At 30.1% G+C, this 14073-nt stretch overlaps 1 pseudogene; it reads left to right on the plus strand.

The window, feature by feature from the left end:
- Positions 1-11953: 11953 nt before the first annotated feature.
- LOC148212796 (UPF0496 protein At2g18630 pseudogene) lies at positions 11954-14073 on the plus strand (annotated as a pseudogene).

A 14073-nucleotide genomic window follows, 5' to 3' on the forward strand; every position in this document is an offset into this window, starting at 1 on the left:
CAGTATTTATTATGGTAAATACAGTCTAAAGTTGCTTTCAATCAATCCTTGGCATGAAGTTTAAAAAATAATTAAAAAAAAAAACTTTTGGCTTGGGAATTACCTTCCCACACATGGGCGGCCAGTGCTAATGAAACAAAGTCTCTAACTAAATGTTTATCAACATAGTTGGAAAATAAAACAATGAGGATTTATAGTAGGTGTCCATATTTGCTCTCATTCGATTGACATGTGATATCACTCCTTGACATGTAATTTGAAAAAGAAATAAATAAATGAATAAGCTTTGACTTGGCTCGAGAATCAACTTCCTTCACATAGCCAGTCAATGATGAAAAAAAAACCTGCTAAATATTTATCAACATTGACACAAATTATGAAGTTATTTTATGTATAGGTAAAAGATTTGGTAAATATAGTTGTGGTTTAGATAAATCAAGTAGGGCTAGCTCATATTTGGATCACTATTTAAATTTGTTGAGAGGTTTGTAGTTTTGACTACAATTTGAATTTATCACAGATAAAATTTAATTAAATATAACTGTTAAATAAAAATTTTGTAGGCATTAATTTTGTTTCAATTTTAATCTAGTTTAAATATAGTTTTTTTTTTTTAAGTTTCTATTTCATTGAAGTTATACAAGTGGGTGAGGGGATTCAAACTCATAAACTTGTTGGTCAGAGGTAGGTACCAATTACGCCGGTGAGCTAAGTTCATGTTGACATTTCATTGAAGGTTACTAAATGGTTGAGGCTCTATCTAGTAGTTCATATTCTCAATGGCATGGTGACAAATATTTATTTATCTTTTTTAAAAGATACATCAATTCATTGAGTATGTGAGAAACATACGTATAAAAGAGAAGCTAAATGAGCTTTCCAAGGAGGAAGAGAAAGCTAAAGGAGGGCTTCCCAATTTAAAGATATAGTAGATACATTGTAATTACAAAAGAAGCTGCAACTTTAATGTCCTCCTAAAGATGGATAATCGACTTCTCATTGTTGTCAAAAATTCGATTATTGCCTTCCAACCAAAGGTGTCAAAGGATCGAGCCTACTGCATTGCTCCAAAGGATCGAGCCCTAGATTTGGGACAATTGGAAAGCATTTTCGCAATGAAGTCCACAACATTACTAGGGAGACATAGAGGCAGTGTGAAAGTTTCAAAGAGAAAATTCCATAAAATTTTTGAGAATTCAAGATGTAGGAACAAATAATCTTAAGTTTCGTTGCTCTTTTTATATAGGACACACCAATTTGGCTTGAGGTAGAGGGATTTCATGCGTGATTGAATCCGATCGGCTGTGTTGATGCTTCTATGAGTAACACACCATATGAAGAATTTACCCTTCTTTAGATAGATAGAGTCCACAAATTCTTGAATAAAACTAAGTTAATTTCTGCAGGAGGGGACGCCAGAAAAGTTTTGGAGGATTTCACAGTGTACTATCTATTAGATATCAATCATATGAATTAAATTTACCCAACATATCAGCTTAAGCTTTTGGATTGAGTGGTGGTTTATTCATCCTTAACAGAAGAATGTCGTCTGCAAAAAGTAGGTGTGAAACATGAAAGTTAGTGTCTCCTATGAGATTCCTACTATGTGCTTCTTCAAGAATGCGGCTCAAATAATCCATTGCAACGACAAATAGGGAGAGAGGGGACCACCTTGGCGAATACCTCTATTTCTAAAAATTCTCCCTCTTGATTTGCCGTTCAAAATGACCGAGTGGCACGGATGATATACAACCTTTAATCCATGAAATCCACTTGAGATCAAAACCTTTACAGTGCAAAATATTAGCTTCTCAAAGGCCTTTTCGAGGTCAAGCTTGAAGATAACTCCTTTCCCCTTTGGAGGATTTCACAGTGTACTGTCCATCTTCAATCCATTAGCTAATGTCTTTGGCAATAATTTTGTAAATGCTGGTGGTGAAGCTAATGGGTCGAAATTCTGACATAGATAATAAGAGCAATTTATCTTTAAAAATTTCTAAATTATCAATAATAAATTGCATAAATTTTAATTATATGTTTCTACAACCGTAAATTTTGCATTGTTAATAAACCGTCAAGTTATTATTGATGAAACTCTATTTTATTAAATTTGAGATCAATTACAAACTTGCATGTGTCCCTAAATTAAAATTAAAGTCAAAAAGATGTGATTCTCAAATAACACATTTTTCTTTGGACATTTGGATTGGATTTAATTGGTCGAACTGGAATATATAGGAAATTGGGCTCGTAATCAAATTAGTTCAAAAATCCGTTGAAGACCGTTGTAGTGGATCGATAATTGACTTAACTAAATTTAAATAAGTCTAAATCTACATAAAAGGATTGAGTTGGGTCCAAAATCAGTCAAGCCGAGTTTAAGTGGTTAGGTTCAAAAATCACCCAAGCTTAATCCTTTTGAAATTAAATTTGGCCCAAGACCAAAATAGGGCATAAGTCCATATATTGACTCCAAAATCACCTTTAACCTAGAACTTTTGAAATTAAATTCGGACCATGATTCAAATAGAACCCAAGTCCATCCATCTAAAATCATCCAAAAGTTTGTGAGAAAACTGATCTATAAATAAAAGAGTTACTCTCATTTCAAAATGTTTAGAAAGTTAGATAATTCAGACTGTAAATTGAGTAATCTGAGTGTATAACATTTCAATTCAAGTTAAAGAACAAACATCTAAAACCATAAAATCAAATTCGATTAATGATAAATACAAAAGATTACCTTCCCTACACAAATATACAATATCAAAGTTCAATTGAATAACTTTCTCCAAAAATCTCGTGTGAATAATAATGTTTATTTTAGTCATTATATCAAAATCATAGCAATTTAGTATTAATTTACCAACCATTGTAACCTACTTTTTTTCATATTTAAATTTGAAATTCTCTTTAGACTAATTTTTCTAAAAATATCATTGATAACAATCTATAATTATATTAAAAAGTACAGATCTGATACAAACATTTTTGGACAATAGCACCCTTCATTTTTTTACTTAATACTATTTATGCTTAAATTTTTATTTGTCTGTCTTTTCTTTTGAAATCATATTCCATTTCTTGGGTTGTTTTGATTTTTTTTGTTGTCTTTTGAAATTCTTTTCCAATTTTGTGGATTGGTTAGGTGTTGGTTTTGATTTGATTTTTTTATTATTTATTACTTTTTTTCCTTTTAAAATTCTATTTCAATTATACTCAATTTTGCATAACTGTTAAGAACGTAAAAGGTTTCAATTCTAAATAATGTAAAGAGTTCCAATTCTACATAAGTATTAAGAATGCATCATTTAATAGCGCGTTTAATCTATAGTATATATAAAAGGTGGGATGAGGAGAAATTTTTAGGTTAATTTTACCCTTCTTCAATAACTCATTTTTATAAAAATTTGATGGCAAATTTGTCATTTACCTCTCCTACTTTCTTCCTCTCTCATTCTCACGCCCACTCCCTCATTTATCTCTTTTTTTTTCTTTGAAAATATTTTATCTTCACCTATACAAATTCCTTTTCTTGCATTCATTTATCTTAATTCTCTCATTATATTTCTTTCACATCTACTCTCCATTCATTTTCTCCACCATCCAAATGCATTACTCAAATTAACCTACCCAAATAACCATTTATCTTTTTTTTTTAAATTATAATTTCACTTAATCTGGTTTAGAATATGAAAAGTTTTATCATCTATTTAATTTATTTTTTACTCCTAGAATTTGAAGTGTTTTTCTCTCCTCTCTCGCTTCTATATAATTAACTCTATATACTATTTTTGCCCTCTCGCTATAAGTCTTTTCATTTTTCTTTTGATGACAATTGTGTCATTTAAATACAAACTTTCCCTCTCTCAATTTATCTCTTCTCTCCGTCAGGATCTCACCCCTCTAAATTCCCCTATTTTCTCTTCTCTCTTAATTATTCTTTCATTATTTTTATCTTTAATTTTTTTTTAACTCCTTTCATCTACCACATATCCTCCCTCAATCCTTTCATCTTCCTAACCTCCTTCCAATTATCACATACCCTCTCCCAATCCTTTCATCTTCCTAACCCCCTTCCAATCCATATATAAATATGTGTCCTCTCTTTCTCATGCCAACCAAAAATGAAGAGGTGGTGGATGGAACAAAGTAGAAAATTTTCTAAGTGGTGTGAAGGTATAAAGATTACTCTCTTGCTTTAGCAACGACAACAACAATGCACATATGGGTGATCGAGAGGATAATTGATAGTGAAGAGAAGCCAAATTAAAGCTGAGTTGATGACATTATTTCGCTTTCTCCAAATTTATCATTGTTCAGATTGAAAGAAATTCTAGAGTACGATGTGTCGAGATGGTGGTCAATGGAATCGAGATCAAGAAAAATTCGATCATTCTCATAATTTGGATAATAAGAATGCTTATGAGTTTGAATTTTATTTATTTTTTTTTTAAAGTGATGCTTTTGATTTATATATGTGAAATGTTGTAATTATTTTTACAAAGTTAGGGCAAAAAAACAATTTTATCCCTCTCAATATCATAAGGTTGGACCTTTTAGGGTTTACTCTTTCTCTCATTCTTACCTTTCTTTTTCATTCTAGAATATAGAATGAACAAACTTAATGATTTAACGTCACACAATTTAACAAAAATAAAATGTAATATAATAATTTATAATCAAGAAAATTAGAGGTAAATTAAGAACGTTCATTCATTAAAAAAAAAAACCACGTTGGTGCTTTTCCATCTTTCTTTACACTTCAAATTTGTACTTACTTTCCATGCTAATCTTTCATCATCTTATTTTATTACAACAATATCATACATTGAATTTATATTTATATATAATCACTTTCTTTCTTTAAAATGATAATATTATAAACTTAAAAAACACTATTTGTTCTACTTTAATTTAAAACTATAAGATTCTACGTGCAACGCACGTGTTTCTTACTAGTTATATTAAAAGGTGTTAGAATTTTAAAAGTTCTTCTATATAAAAAGACTCTCCTCACTCATTTTCAAGAGGTCTATTTTTTTCGTCTTATTCTTCTTCTCTTTTCCCCATTTTTCTTACCATTCATTTTTTTAAGTAATACTAAACATGGCTATAACTTATGCGTAGGTTTTGTTTTGATTTCCTTTTTTGTTGCCTTTTGAAATTCTTTTCCAATTTCGTGGGTTGGTTATGGATTGGTTTTGATTTGATTTTTTATATTTTTTATCCTTTCAAAATTCTATTTTTATTTTTGTAGGTTTTGTTTTGATTTTTTTTTACCTTTTAAAATTCTATTTCAATTCCACCTAATTTTCCATGAGTGTTAAGAATTTAAAGAGTTTTTTCCATCGGTGTTTAATTATATAATATTAAAGGGGTGGAATTTTAATAGTTTTGCAACATCTTCCTTTTATCATTATATAAAAGACTTTTTCACTCATTTATATATATATATATATATATATATATAATTCAATATTTCTTCTTGTTTCTTAATTATTTTATTTTTAATTTTATTAATCAGTATAGCTCTATCTATAATATATTATATTTGTACGGATATACCATAATTTTTTTAGCAATATTACCCTTCAATTTTTATTCAATACCATATGTGCCCTTAATTAATGGTATGGTTTTGTTTTGATTTCTTTTTATTATTTTTTTCTTTTGCGGTTTGAAATTCTATTTCAATTTCGTGAGTTTGTTTTGATTTTTTTATTTTATTTTCTATTTTAATGAAAAGAAATCAATTTTAATTTTGTTTTGCGGTTTGAAATTATATTTTTTCTATTTCAATTTTTTATTCAATACCGTATGTACCCTTAATTTATTAGATTAGCATAGGTTCTGTTTTGAATTTTTTTTTTAATATTTGTCTTGATCTTTGAAATCTATTTCAATTCACGTGATTTTGTCTTGCAAAGAATACACAAACTTTTCTCATTATCATTTAATAGTGTTAATATTTAAAAGGTGGTAGAATTTTAAAAGTCTTGCAACAACTTCGTCAAATGACTCACTTCACTCATTTTCAACAACATTGTGATGTTTATTTTTTCTCATTCTTCTTTATTTTTCTCCTTTTATCTCTCACAATATTTTTATTTTTAAGATTTATTAATCAATATATATATATATTCAACATTAAACTATATCACATCCTTCTGTAAATATTATGAATGAAAATCTCATCCGGTCACACATAAATAAAATCCTTTCATATCATATTAAATTCTTTAAGATATTCACACAAATTCCACAAAAATTTAATATTTAATGTTTATTTAAAACAACAGTATCAAAATATTTAAAATTAATAATTTAAATAAGTTCATACAATTGAGAAATGACAATATAATGTTAAAACTTAAAATAAAATTTGTTTCTAAAAATTAATTATAAATTTATGATGACACTTTCAATATAATAATAATAAAATTCCTTTAAAAAAATTAATAATAAAATTGCAAAATTTTGCAACATTATTTCGCTTATACAACTATATAAAACTCTCTCTTTATTTATTTAATTTTTTTTTATAAAAAAAATTGTTCATTCTCTGTTTAGTGTTATTTCTTTATTGATTAGTAGTAATAATATTTCTTCTTCCAACTTCATATACACAATCATATTAATTGCATAAAGAAAATTTATTGTAAATATCAAGCCAACTTCACACGTGTACATAAACAATATTAAATATCTCAATTGAAAAATAAAATAAATATAAAAACTTATGGATTAACCTCTCTTCACATTATTACCTCCAAAATTTTTAATTCTAAACTTTTATTTATATAATCTTTTAATTTTAAGAATTCTAAAAAAACTAGATTAATTAAAACTACAAAAGATTGTGTAATATATATAGATATATTTTCAATAACCACTACATATTAAAACTACAAACTAAATTTTGTTATCTTCCTTCCATATAATTTTTTTATTGTTTTTGTACATAAATTTTATTTAAATTTTGCGAAGTCAAAAGAAGTCGACAATTTGGAGATTGATTGTCTAGCTTACATTTTTTCTTCAACTTTACTTCATATATATAGTAGTTATTAAAAAAAGCCCCAACATTTTGTATACACCTCGGTAAGCATATTTATGAAATACCCCAATATTTCGTATACGCTACTCGCTGAATATTTTTGAATTTCATATAATTTGGTTGGATTGAAAAACTTAAAATATAATCAGTGAAGCACGTGCTAAAATACTAGTTATTTAAAAGCCGCACCCATCTCAACCAAGCCTTAGTAGCAAATTTTGAAAATAAATGGGAAGAAGTATTATTATTATTATTAAAAAGAAAAAAACCAAGAATTATTACGCACGCCATGATCAACCTCCGTATCTAATGTCCCACAATGTTTGAAAACTTTGTAATTTTATATTATTATATTGTGTTTTTTCCCCTCTAATTGAGTTAAGTTAACCCAACAACCTAGTTAAGTTTGGATCAGAATTCATCAATTTAATTTATTTAAACTATTATATAGTTTTTAAGCTCAATTAAAAATAAATTCAAATTTGAGTTCATTTTTATAAAATGACCCTGTCTTATATTATGTTCTACTAATTTAATTATTATCTAATAAGAGTAAAAATCAAACATGTGCATATAAATTAACAATCTAAACATAGCTCGGTATACAAGACACTTATTATCATTCAGGAGGTTACTGTTTTGCTTTTTCGCCGCAATTGTGGAGGTAAAAGAAGTATGGCAAAAATATTTTTGATCCAGAGTTTTGAGTTAGATATCTTTGGTCTCTAAGATTTCAAAAAGAAAACGGTGTATAAATAACCAAAGGGTATTTGGTCACTAGTTTGAAAACAAGGGATATGTCTTTAGTTTTTTCGAACATGTGTTTGGTAGCAGATTTGGAAATTGAATGATGTGTTTAGTAACATCTTTATAAATTAATAGCAGTTACCGACTAAAAATTTAGTTCAATCTAAAATATTATTAATTAATTTATTAAATATATGTTATAAGTTTTGTACCATTATTATTTACAATATTATATAATTTATAATGTATTATATTTACATATTTTAATTTTATTGAAAATCATATTTATCAAAATTTTTACCTTTTAAAATGTAATTATGCATTTTAAAATTTGAAATTTAAAATTCAAATACACTCAAAATGTTATTTAAGAGTTTCTATGATTACAAAATTTAAAAACTGTTTTGAAAAACAAATATGCCCGAAAGGTATTCACTAATCAAATCTTAAAACAATAAATCGGATTGTATACCAAACAAGCCTTAATATGTCTAATATAACAATCAATGAGGCACCTACATAATGATTAATTTTAATAATTGATATTTTAGAAAAAGAAAATAATTGATATATCTTCATTAATTGTACGTCATTGAAATTGCCTTGACTAAATATAATCACCAATTAAATGAAATTAGTGATATGTTTATGTTATAGTTTTTCTATATTTACAAAATTTGTAGGTTCTATTATTGTAATATATTGGATAAATTGTGCTAAAATTTGCACTCACCCAACCGTTGAAGTAACTATAGTGAATCAATTTTTATCTAGCTTTTAAATAAAATGAATGAAATTTTCGTATAAGGTTTTTTTTTTTTTTTAATAATCTTATAAGGTAATTAAGAATGTAAAATCCCAAGATTTTATCTTCTAATATTTGATCGAATTGAGCCAATGAGGAATAGTAAGATGCCCTTAATAACGGTAAGATGCCCTTAATATTGTTCTCGCTTCTTCTTTCTTATTTTTCATTTTTTTGGAAAGAAACAAAAATATGTGTGATAGACTATATTTTTATGAAAAGATTAAAATGTTTTGTTTCAAAATTTGAATACAAGTTAAGGGATGTGTCTTTAAAATGAAAAACGAGAAATAATGAAAAATTACCAAGCACTTTAAGCTTTTAAAAAATTAGAAACAAGAATATGATAATAATAATAAAATGAGAAATATAAGAGCTTATTTAGAAACGTTCCCGTTTCTTGTTTTTGATTTTCAATTTTTAAAAATTATATGCGTTTGGTAATTGTTCTTGTTTCTCGTTTCTCATTTTTTAAGAAAATGTTTCCAGAATCCTGTGTACTTTTGGAAACAACAAAATCAATTTTTTTTTTTTACATTTCTAATTTCTTCCGATAGAGATAAAAGTAAGATGAATATAAAAAGCAAATGCAACTTAAAAGTTTTGCATGTTTAAAATTAATTTTCATATCAATTTAAAATTTAAGCGAATAAAAAAATAAAAAAAAGTTACCGAACATGTTTCTATTTCTTTTTTCAATAAAAAGGAAATAACAAATAACAAAAAGTAGTTGTCGAATGCAATTTTTCTTTTTCTTAATTGAAAAGGGGAAGTAAGAAATGAAAATAAGAAACGAAAAATATGAGCGTTACCAAACAGGTCTTAAAGATCTCTCTCTTTTTTTTTAACTAAACCCTTTTTAAGTTATCTTTAATCCTAGTTAGGTTTTTTTTTCTTTCTTTTTCAATTAACTTGTTGACTTTCCACACAAAGAGACACATGGAGTTATTCAAGGTTTAATTTGGAAGAGCAAACTAGGCTATCTCAAACCCTAGAAAACATTTGCTTGTCTCCCAAGATTTCTAAGTGGTCTTTCACTTTTCCTCCTTGAAAATTTTCCTTTCTCCATCATTAGTTTATCATTTATCCTATTATTATTGAAAATCACATTTGGGGATATTTTTTTTCTAAGTTTTTTGAAAAGATTTTCTTTGGTCCAACATTTGTATCTATTTCTATGGGTTATCTCTAGCACTTTCTCGAACTCTCTTAATTGTTGAAAAATTTCTCATTTTTTCTTTTATGGTAGATGTGTTGGATTTGTAAGGATGGCAAACAAAATCCCACATTAGGAGATCGAGTGATCCATGGTATATAAGGAAGGACAATTATCTCTATTGGTATGAGATCTTTTTGGTAGAACTAAAAGCAAAGCCGCTCGTAGGTAAGAACAAATTTTTTCCTATTTTTACTCTTAAACTTGACAAAGGTCTATTGATTTTTCTTTTTAAACTTTCAATTTTATAAAATTGGATGCTACACTTAGATAGTGTTGTTATTTTTATCCTTTGTTCAACTTTTGGCTAATTCACCCAATAATTAAAAAAAAAAAGTAACATTTCCAAAAAACTAATCACCAATTTCAATTGAAGCAAGCTTTACATCAAATTAGGTTTAATCAACGTACAAAATTGACTCACTCTGCAAAAATTCACAAGTTCGTGAGAAAAAAAAAGAAAAAAAAAATTTAATGTTTGTTTGATACTAAATTTTGGCTTGGAATCCTATATGAGGTGGAGGCAAATGAGCTATGTAAACCTGCGCATCGATTTAGTAGTGCTTACTTCACATCCTTTAAGCTTGTATTAAATTGAACTGTGTCCAGCTAAACATGAATAATATCACGCACCTAAATATGAGGTAGGTTCTGTTATTTATAGAGAACGTTGACCCGACCAGGTCGAGTTAGAAAGGCTTTGATGACTCAAGGTTCATATCAGGGAAAAGAAAGGGAGAGGGAAAAGGAGAATGCAAAACTTTGATGCCCTAGTCCATTCGTACAGAACCCTTGACGATTGTCGCACCATCGACCATGACGTAAAGCGCAGTGGTTCTAGTTTGGTTCCACATTCAGGCAAGGTAACCTTGTTGAGGCGTGAGGCTCATAGTTCGGGTTGACCTCAGGGGCCCCTTCACCTTGGTCGATGCCCATGGGTCAGTTCAGTGGTGTGGGTTTGGCCAAATCAGTCTTCACTTGGCCAATTGGTTTAGTCGAGTGCCACGTCATGTTTGGTTCATGTCCACATGGAGGGCTATTTTCTTAATTATCCATATAGCAATGAACATGCTACTCAAATACCATATCACATATATAAAATCCAACTCACTCATTTGAAAAAACATAACTCATCAATCTATAAAACCTATTTCTTTCGAGGCGAGATCGAAGTGTCATATCTATGTATCTAAATATGTAATTATAATAATAATTTAATAATACATATATAAATTTTTAATTAGTAAGTTTTAATATTTTCTTTACTAAGGACCTACTCGAGAATTTGTAATATAGGCGTAAAATTGAGAATTTTGAAAGATTAAGTATCAAAGAATTACCTCGAACGTTGGGGATCTTTTGATATATTTTAGACAAAAGTTTTAGGCTAAATTACAAAAAGAAAAAGAAATCCTCAAACTTTATCATTTGTTTAACAAATACCTCTATCATTTTGAATGAAAAGTTGACGTGGCAGAATTTAGAATAATATGGAAATTAACATATGGATGTGACATATAGGTCCCAATTTTGCGATAAAAGTCTTCTTCTTCCATTGTTGAGAGAACTTACTTCTCTATAATCCACCCAATTTTGTCCTTCTCTCTACTTAATCGAGATGAGCTTCCACGTTAATTGTCACGCCACGTCTTTTTAAATTTTCCCATATCAATATTCGTTCAAAATATATTTTTGAAGCATTTGTGAAAAGTGGAGGATGGTATTGAAACTTTTGAAAGGATAGTGTGGTATTTTTGGAACAAATCGCAAAAGTTTTATGGTGGTTTCTTTTTATCGGTAATTAAGTTAAAAATTTATGGAAAATACTTAATGTTTAATAGTGCTAATGAAATCTTGTTCTTACCCCTATTAAATATTTGAGAACTAATTATTTTTATAAAAAAAAAATCTACATTTTTATATTTCTCTCTTAATTATCTAATATTTCTCAACATTTTATCAAATTTATTATGTTAACTCATGACTCCTTGATCAGAGACAAAAGCGTCTCGACGCTTCGTTAGAGTGAGTTAAAGTCAAAGGAAACTTCGTGGAAAAGCCTTCGATATTCATACGATGGTGCCTGAAAAACACCAAAAGCAAAAAACAAAATCGAGAAAAAGAAAATTCAACTGCGCGTAGTTGGAAGACTACTACAGTATGATAATTGTTCTGCATTGACTGACTTTCGACCATTCGCTCCATTTTCACTAGGTTTTCTCATTTCCCCTTTCTCCATGTTCCTCGCGGAGATCCCCTCCTTCTGCTCAGACCTCTCTTTCTTCACAAACTTTTTGTAATTTTACTCCGCAGCTTGCTTCCGATCCTCCACATCATTCCCTTTTCCGGGTCTCATTGGATTTCATCTCTGCTTCCTCATCTGGGTTTTGTTGGATCTCTCCGATTCTTCCCCAAATCGAGGTATCTTGTTGCTTTTCAATTAATGGCGCCTGTTCTTTCAATTTTGAGCTGAAAATTTTGGGGATTTTTGTGTTTGACCCAAAATCTCTGATGGGTTTCTGGAATTTTTGAAGAATCTCGCTTAGTTGTTCTGTTTTTTTGAGTTTCTGGGGTTGTTCTTGCTTTAGCAAACAGTGGGGGGATAGGAAACGGAGAGAGTGGGTGAAAAAGGAATTCTCACCATTTTTGTTGAAAACCCATTTTGGGGATTTTTTGAGTTTTGTGTTTAGTGAGATCATTACTGTCTGGCAATGATGGGAGGACAATCTAGCAAGAACAGATCAAGTGGTGGAGATTTTTCTTCTCCTCTTCCCATAAATGTTGATTCTCAGTATGCTGCTGACCTTAGTTCATATGAAGCTGCTTGTGAAAATGATCCGGATTTGCAATCCTTTGATGTGGCGGTCCATGAGCGGACGACCCGAGTCCTAAATTCTCTAGCCACGGGAGTTGAGGCTCGGTCGCTGTCGTTCGATGCCCTCATGGAGGTCACTGACTGTCTGCTGGAAATGAATCAAGATGTGGTCAAGATCATCCTTGAAAGTAAGGAGGATGTGTGGAGCAACAAGGAGATGTTTAAGCTTGTGAATGAGTTCTTTGATAACAGTCTCAAAACTTTAGACTTCTGCACGGGGTTGGAGAACTGTCTACGGCGAACTCGGGACAGCCAGTTCATCATTAAGCTTGCTGTTAAGCAATTGGAGGAAGTTGAAAATGGAGGTGATGAGAGATATGTTAGGACATTTGAAGAGTTGAAGAAGTTTCAGGAGGCAGGGGATCCATTTACTCTGGAGTTTGTTCAGCTGTTTCAGTCCTTATATAAGCAGCATTTGTCAATGTTTAAGAAGTTGCAAACTGAAAAGAGGAGGCTTGACAAAAAGTATAACACCACGAAGACGTGGAAGAAAGTGTCGAATGTCATTTTTGTTACCGCGTTTGCATCGGTTCTGATTTTCTCCGTCGTAGCAGCTGCGATGTCTGCACCTCCCGTGGTCATCGCGTTAGCTGCTGCCCTGGCGGTTCCAATGGGCCCGGTCGGGAAATGGTGTAACTCAATGTGGAATCGCTATTTGAAAAAATTAAAGAGGAGAAGCAACTTATCAGCTCAATGCAAGGTCACACTTACATAATTCTGAAGGACTTTGAGAACATTCGAGTGCTTGTTCGGAAATTGTCGATTCAGTTCGGTTCGTTGTTGCAGAATGCCAATCTCGGCATTAGAGAACAGGGAGCTATGCAGCTTGTAATAGATGAAATAAAGAAAAACCTTGAAGGTTTTGATGAAACCATTGAGAAGTTGAGTGTACATGCTGGTAAATGCAGCAGAGATGTAACAATGGCAAGAACAGTTATTCTGCAGAAAATTGTAAGGCATCCTGACAGCTGATAATCCAACCCCTCTGGTGAGCAAGTTTGCTTCCAAGTCTCGTTGGTTGCTCGTATGCCACTCGATTAGCATCGAGAAACAGAGAAAGACAACTAAGACGGGTAATAACTCAATCATATGCTCCTCGTCTCAGCCTGAGAATTGATTCTCCAAAATATTGAGATATCTTCAATCAAAGTGAGTTCACTCACTAGATCGGTATTGATTTATGATAAGCTTTAAGCATGTCGGGATTCAGAAGGATTTAGTTACTTCTTTTATCTCTTCTTTATATGGATGTAACAACTGTGTACAAGACACCAAGAGGTGTGGGAATGTATGATAATAACTTGATGATCTCTTTGTTGATCCTATTTCTGAACCAAGTTTATGAATCATCACTTGATAATGTTTGAAAA

Source organism: Momordica charantia (assembly GCF_013281855.1).
Source record: "Momordica charantia cultivar OHB3-1 chromosome 2 unlocalized genomic scaffold, Mcharantia_2.0 BLBB01000002.1, whole genome shotgun sequence".
NCBI classification, from domain to species: Eukaryota; Viridiplantae; Streptophyta; class Magnoliopsida; order Cucurbitales; family Cucurbitaceae; genus Momordica; species Momordica charantia.